Source organism: Erithacus rubecula, assembly GCF_903797595.1.
Source record: "Erithacus rubecula genome assembly, contig: scaffold_531_arrow_ctg1, whole genome shotgun sequence".
NCBI lineage: Eukaryota > Metazoa > Chordata > Aves > Passeriformes > Muscicapidae > Erithacus > Erithacus rubecula.
Genome location: NW_027635807.1, coordinates 1 through 7,378, shown reverse-complemented (window position 1 = coordinate 7,378; position 7,378 = coordinate 1). Strand labels below are relative to the sequence as shown.

The following is a 7,378-nucleotide window of genomic DNA, read 5'->3' as shown; positions in this document are numbered from 1 at the left end:
GCTGTAAAAACCAAACATATAATTTAAGAAGTTGAACACAGTGTAAGAAGCAAACCTTCTTTTTTAAATTAAGAACATATTTACAAGTTCACAAAAAAACTATAGAACTGAAGTAGATGTTTTGTACTTGTCACCAGTAATTTATTGTAACTGGTTATTTGCAGTTTAGAAGATGTGAAAAAAAAAAAAAAAAAAAAAAAAAAAAAGTTCACTATATATATCATTTGTACTGGTTACTTGACTATAAATAAGTGTCCTGGTTCTGTCCAGGACAGGGTTAATTTTCACAGTAGCCATGAGGTGGCATGGCCAGGACCTGGAGGTTATTCTATACCACCTCAAATTATATCCAGGGGCAGGGGAAAGGGACTCTACCAGGAAGAAGGGGTTCTTCTGGTCAAGCAAGTACGGTGGATGGAGCGGTGGGCTAACGCTGGTTCCAAGTCAGATGGAGTGGTTGGATGGTGCTGGTCCTAAGCTGGAGGGAGCAATTTCAGGGGTGCCAGTCCCAGGGGAGGAAGCAGTTGCTTTCTCTTTTGTATACTTTTGTTAGTAATACTGTTGTTGTTACTGTTCATTTTCTTATCTCATTGCTGTTTCTAGTAAATTGTTCTTATCTCAACCTGTGGTCTTCACATTTTGTACCTCCAGTTCCCCTCTCCAGCTGCAATAGGGAAAAAAAGGAGGGGACGGAGGAGCCAGCGGCCCCATTGTGGTTTGGAGAGTCTCAGTGGGAGCACTAAATTACAGTACCATTCCTAAACCATGACAGGGCATAATGAACACAACGCAGCTTAGTCTTTATAATAATTTGTGCACAAAAAGACACCAGACATCATATGAACATCACAGTGAAATGACATCACATGTCCAGTGATGTCAGCATAATGCAAAACAAATTTATCTACTGCAAATGATTTCTTTAAAATATAAAAGCAACAATAAGTCATTATTCAGTAGTAACTTAACCAGAGTCTGATGCTGAGATTTGCTGTGTAGTTATAATTCTTTTAAGGAAAGCAACTTCTGCAGATAAGTTTGCCATGCCTTGCTTCAAATACAGCTTCTTTGACTCAGAGACACTGAAGATACTGTCTTTTATTTCAACTATTTCAGCTTTGCAATCACTCTGAATTCTTACATTTAGTTCCTTTTGATGCCAGAGTTCTGGTTTGAAAGACCAGTCTTGGATATTAGTCACTTGAACTGAGAAAGGAGTGAGAGAAGAATGCATCATGTTTTGTGCAATGCATTTTTCAAGCTCAGCATGTCTTATTGATGACATATCAATAGGTGATGATAGTTTCTGTGCAGCATCATAATCATTATCTACTGCTTTCACCTTAACTTGCATGGCGGTGGCTTTAATTCGAAGCTTGTGAGGCAAAGCTGAAGAATTCACTTCTGTAAATTTAACTGTTGCACAAATATTTTTATGTTCAGCTAGGGAATGGATTGTACTCTTAGGAACCTGCTGTTCATCTTCTCCATTAGATGACTTTCCAACTGCATTATCATCAGTTTCTGAGGTTCTGGGGGAATTACTTGAGAGCCTGTTGACTTGGAACAGAGGAGGAGAATGTGAGTACATGTTAAAGGTAGGTCCCATGTATTGTGGATATACAGATGCTTTCTGTGAACTTCTGTCATCTCTTGTCTCTCTCTCTAATTCCACAGGCTCCTGTTTTATAATCTGGAACTTATTTTCAGGACTTCTGCAGTTGTTTCGCATACAACTTGATTGAGTATGCTCTAGTGATGATATTTCAGACATATCTGACATAGAGCTTTGAGGAGAATGTTTAATGACAGAAATGTAACTGCTACCAACTATAGATGGTTCATGTTCATCCACAAATGAGCTAATATTTGATTTGGGACTTTGATATTCTTGAAAATATGCAGCTGTTGCACTATCAAGTTTCTGTATCTCTTGGGCATAGGCTGCAGAAGTAATTAAGCCAAACTTCAGTTTCAAAGAAAGCAGCTCTGCCTTCAAAGTAGTGTTCTCTTCTCCCAGTGCAATTAGTTTGCTCTCTAAGACAAGGTCATTCAGTTGCCGTTTTTCACGAGATCTTTTAGCAGCTTCATTATTTTTCTGTCTTTTCTCCCAATACATAGCATCTTTCTTTTCATCTGGAATGAATTCTCGCTTTCTCCGGAGAGCTGAAGACTTGCTTTTTCCACTGGCTTCAGTGAGTAGCATCTCTACATTTGCACACAATTCTTCAGACACTTCTGCTAAAGTAGATTTAAGTACCATGATTTTGTCCCCATTGCTACTTGTGTCAACAAGTCCATCTTCCTTTTTAAGGGTCTGCATTTTTCTCAGCTGTATCAGAAACAATTTGCAATAGATATACAATGAGCAACAGAGCAAACTATTTCCCCAGTACTTCCCATACCACACCTTCAGTACTTTAAAAATGTACGCATATCCTTCCTTTTGTTTCATATTCTCAAACAGCAGTGTCTATATTCAATTTTATTGGTAGAGGTGATGAGAATCTTCTAAATAACCTTCAATAAATTTAGAATTTGATTACTGTTTAGGAATTTCTGGGTTTTGGCATTCAAAAGTAACTTTCAATAAAAAGCTTAGACTAGCATTTGATTCATTAAACTTGCTGTAATATGAAGGAAGCTTGACACTGAAACAACTGATATTCTAAGCTTTATGATACCTAGATAACAGATTTGCTTCCAAAACAAATACAGTATTATTCAAGGGAAATTAATAAATGAATTTATATCTGTGAATTTTGATCTGAGAAAAATTTCACGCAACTTTCCATAATATCACTGACCAACTTAAACCTAGCACTTAACACTGCTGAATACCATACATGTTGATGAGCAGCACTGGAAAGTATCTTGTCATTCCAAATTAAAACATCTCTTTAGAATACAGCTGTGGTGCATGATTTGGCAATGCTATATAGTTGGGTCCTCCACAAATTAAAAATAACTATCTGATTTAGAGAAGCTAGAGTACTTTCTATTGTCTTAAAATAACACTGCTATCCATAAAGTTATTAAACATTTAACTAGAGCTTTTGTATCCTGTAAATTTATATATAAAATGCATGTTGTGTGCATGTGCGTATACACACATATTTCAAGTTTCAACATCCCTTTTTGATCAATCATAAAATGAAACTAGTAAATGCACACATGATTCTGGCAAATACAGAAGCAACATGTTTTCTCTTAAATAAGACTTTCAGGACAAGAACTATCTCTTTGTATCTATCTGTTTAGTCTCCAGCTCACTTGTAATTCATAATTCCACTGGAAAACATTAGTATTTACAGGTAAATTAATGAACTGTAATGATTCCTCTGACTATATTTAAAATTCCAATCTTTCCCTTTATGAATAATTTTTCAATTGCTTTATCACTTCCTCATAAAATATTATAAACCCAAGATTTAAGAGTACCTTAAACCAGTCATTATTAAAGATGTTTTGTTGTTGTTGCTTGATGTTAATATCATTGAGTGCCAATGTAACAGTGTAATAACACTTGATCCTATCAATTACAGATTCAGTATTGGTCCCATAGCAATTTTACCATTGGCTTCAATAGAAGCAGGATATAATCTCAGATCCAAATACTAATGAGACTTCCATAGAATTAATACTATTTAAGCAAGAAATTACATATACAGAAATCAGGAAAATTTATCAATGTCAAAATTGTGCATTAAGAATTTTACCCTAGAGACTTGTGTACTTGAAATGTGTCAAAGGGTTGTGATCCATACCTTCAATCTTGCCTCTGTTCTTTGTAATTTAATTAAATAATTCAGTTCTGCTTTACAATACACAAATAGGCCTCCACACATACATATGTGTTTCTTCAGAGTAACTGCAGATTATTATTTGAATTTATCAAAATACACATTATCTCCATGCTCAGTTTTTCAAAACATATTCTGTAATGAGATACTTAATTATTAAATTCTGTTGATCTGACATTTTGATAGCAATTCTACAAAACTATATTAAATCCCATTTCAAGCACTCAGATGCTTTCAAACAAAGTTTATTTTTGTCAGGTTGTGTCTATAAAAGTTTATCTCAGTCCTTAAAAAAAAGCAAAATAATTTCTCATTTTAAAGAAGAACCATGCATTTATCAGTCATTTTAATAAACAAAACAAACCACTATGCAGTAAAGTGTTGAAAAACAATAAAAGCTCACTTCTCACATTGATATGTATGCACATATTTCTAGTTGTTGTTTCCGTGTTCCACATATATATTGTTAATTGTTATTACTAGCATTCTGTCAAAGTTTATGTATTTTAAAATTTGTACATATATCAAGGCTGGTGTAGAACCTGCTCATAGATATCCAAACATGAACAATAAATTTATATTCTGTAATTTGAAAAAATGAAGAATATATTTTTTACTTTCTATCTACAAAGCATTTTAAAAACATTTGCTAACTACCTCAAGGCTTTTATGAGATACAGAAATAATATTATGCACATAAAGTGGAGAAAACTAAGTTTAATTTCAGTTGATGGATACATAGCCTAACTAAACACTGCTTAAACATTTCAGAGCTACTCTACCACTACTGCTTTTCATAGACAAAAAGTATGCCATGAAATTCTGCACCTTTCAAGTCTATAATAATTAAGAAATCCTCTTTAACTGAGGATGTAGCCTCCAAAGTCCAAATCAACATCTACTGAAATCATCCAACATACTCTTTCTTGCCTTATTATCTAGCACCATCAGTGAAATTCTATTCTTGCTGAAGAAAAACATGGATGCTGACTCCACTGGAATAGCAAGAGAGTCTAGGCAATGGGTAATAAACGAAGTTCAAACTTTCTGGAAACACTGAGTAACTAGACGTTATGCTATTATAGGTTATCCAAGATCAAAGAAGGAAACAAAATTTACAGTGCCAATGTTAACACTAATTAGTAATGAATCCATTACAGCAACATGGAGAAATACAGAACTACTGCTCCTGCATTAGGGTTCCCTTTTCTTACAATTTAATAGGCATTTTAAGTGTTTATGATTCCAGTATCAACAGGCAGTTGGGTCAGTGGAACACTAATGATGCTTCATATAAAATAAAGCATTTTTGATAACATGCCAAATTTCTTTGTCTTATTGAAAGAAAAGCAAATATCAAGAATCATTAATTTATTATGACAATTTTCAATCAAATATGAAAAAAATTAATAAGCTCATCATGGCACTTGGAATACTATTGCACTTTCATATTGCCCAACTCCAAGTGGCATCCAGAAAAGGTGATGTCATATGCAATTTGTAGAAAAGACTTCCAGTGTAAAGAAAAGTAGTTAAGTTAGAGTTTATCCTAATAACTACAAATTAACTCATGAAAGTATAGGGGGCTTTTTTCCCAATGGTAAAATACACAAATTGTGAAGGTAAAATTATTATTTGGAGATATCTAAACACATGTTAAAAATAGCTGTTCTTCAGAAAGTTCAGTCAAGGTTAAAAGATGCAAATTCAACCTATATTTTCTTCAACTTGCTTAGAAAGTCAGACCTGTTCAATTTGTCCAAAACCAGGAAAACCTTTAAATATTTATATAAAGTAATATATAAATTCCCTGTGCTTCCCTGAGTTTTAATTATTACATATATCATGCCATTTTATTTAAATATCACATCACTTGACAGTAGGAAAAACTAGAATGCACTAAGCAGTAACAGTAACAATGTTCTGCAAATAAAATCTGAGCATTCCTAACTTCAATTACTGAAATGCATTATTTCATTTTATTGTTTTCCCCTAATTAAGGGCCACAAAACAAAAATACAAAATCAAATGTTAATTATTCTGACAAATAGCTTTTTATTATTTAACTTTTTCACATGGGGGCAAATGATGTCACAACAAAAAGTCTGAAGTCAATTGAAAGAGACTTCAGAGCCCTGGGAAGAATTATAAAAAGTTTTGGAGCACAGATAGTATTTTTCTCAGTCCTCCCAGTAACAGGGGAAGACTTTGGAAGAAACAGGCAAACCCAGGATATCAATAGCTGGCTCCAGGACCAGTACCTGCACCAAAACTTTGGGTGGGCGGGTCGCGGCGGTGAGGAGCAATGGCCCATGGCACCCGGCTAGCTCTATTTACAGCGAGAACACCCGCACTATATCACTCCTCCTGACCTCTCCAGCCTCTGCCACCGTGCCTGCCCCAGGCCCAGAACGGTGGGTCGCAGCAATGCCCTAAGCCCTCGCCTGCTGCCGTGCAAACGTTTGAAAAGACTCAACCTGTCGCCATTCCCAGGAGAAGGACATAGCAACCTCCACACCCCAGTTTGTGCAAGTCTTCGGAGCAGTGGAAGCCTCCGGGGCGTGGATCAGGACACCCCCCTCACACACCATATTGCCAGTCCTGCGATATTCCCCCCGTGACCCGCAACGCCCGCATTCCGGTTGTGATCACGCATCAACTAACCGAAGATTAGTACTACCGAGAACGTCATAACTGACCTACTTCTGCTTTTGTTGTGTGCCACACTAAAATGCCTGATTTCGTGGTACTAGGGTATTCCCCTGCCCTCCGGGCCTGGCCTTACTTCACACAAGTCCACTGCAGCTGTCAGGACACAGACAAGCCATCTTGCTTCTTCAGCGCCATTGACATTTTCTTAAATTCATTCCTCTCATAAATTACATGTTCCCTTCTTTTTAAATTATGACAAGTAAAAATCAGTACCAAATACATTATTTAGTGTCTAGGTAAAATGCATTCCTAAAAATGCAGCCTTAAGAAAAAGGCTCTTAAAAACATGGAGTTAAAAATCCAAGCAAATGGCCTTGAACGTCTATATTCACAACTCTGGAGAAAAGACCAGGAAAAGCACATGAAGCAACAGTTGCTAAAATGTGATAGAGCTAAATATAGATTAACACAAATTTCATTTTAAGGTACACAACACAGCAAGCATGAGTTACTTCCCCACTTACCTAGTTGTTTACTTTCCTTATTAAATGTACTTAACAAAATCTGTTAGTTATATTTTTAAGTGGGATTGTCCCAGTTTCTTTGTAGCTAGATGATAAAATTGCATAATTAGGTCCCTATTCCAAGCCTGACTGCGAGCACATGCACACACGCCCCGCCTTCCCCCAGGCTTCCTCCCAATGACGCCACTCTGAGTCCGTATTCCCTACCTTCAGTGCCGCGCGGTAAGAGGAGCATCTGGTCGAGGTGAAGCAGGTAAGGACAGGCAAGCAATAACGTCCCACTTGTCTGGGAGCAGAGTAAGCTGGAGTGAGGGAGCATGTGACAACACGAAAAGATGTATGTTAGTAGGTCAGAACTACGGACGGAGGCATGCAGGCACGCAGGCGTTCTTACGGCCG

General features: G+C 36.5%; 1 pseudogene across 1 annotated transcript; it reads right to left on the bottom strand.

Annotated features, from left to right (window-relative positions):
* Nucleotides 1-964: 964 nt before the first annotated feature.
* LOC306816339 (nuclear factor interleukin-3-regulated protein pseudogene) lies at nt 965-2,332 on the bottom strand (annotated as a pseudogene). Its single transcript has one exon. The product of its transcript is annotated as a nuclear factor interleukin-3-regulated protein pseudogene (transcript).
* Between the last annotated feature and the right edge of the window lie 5,046 nt (nt 2,333-7,378).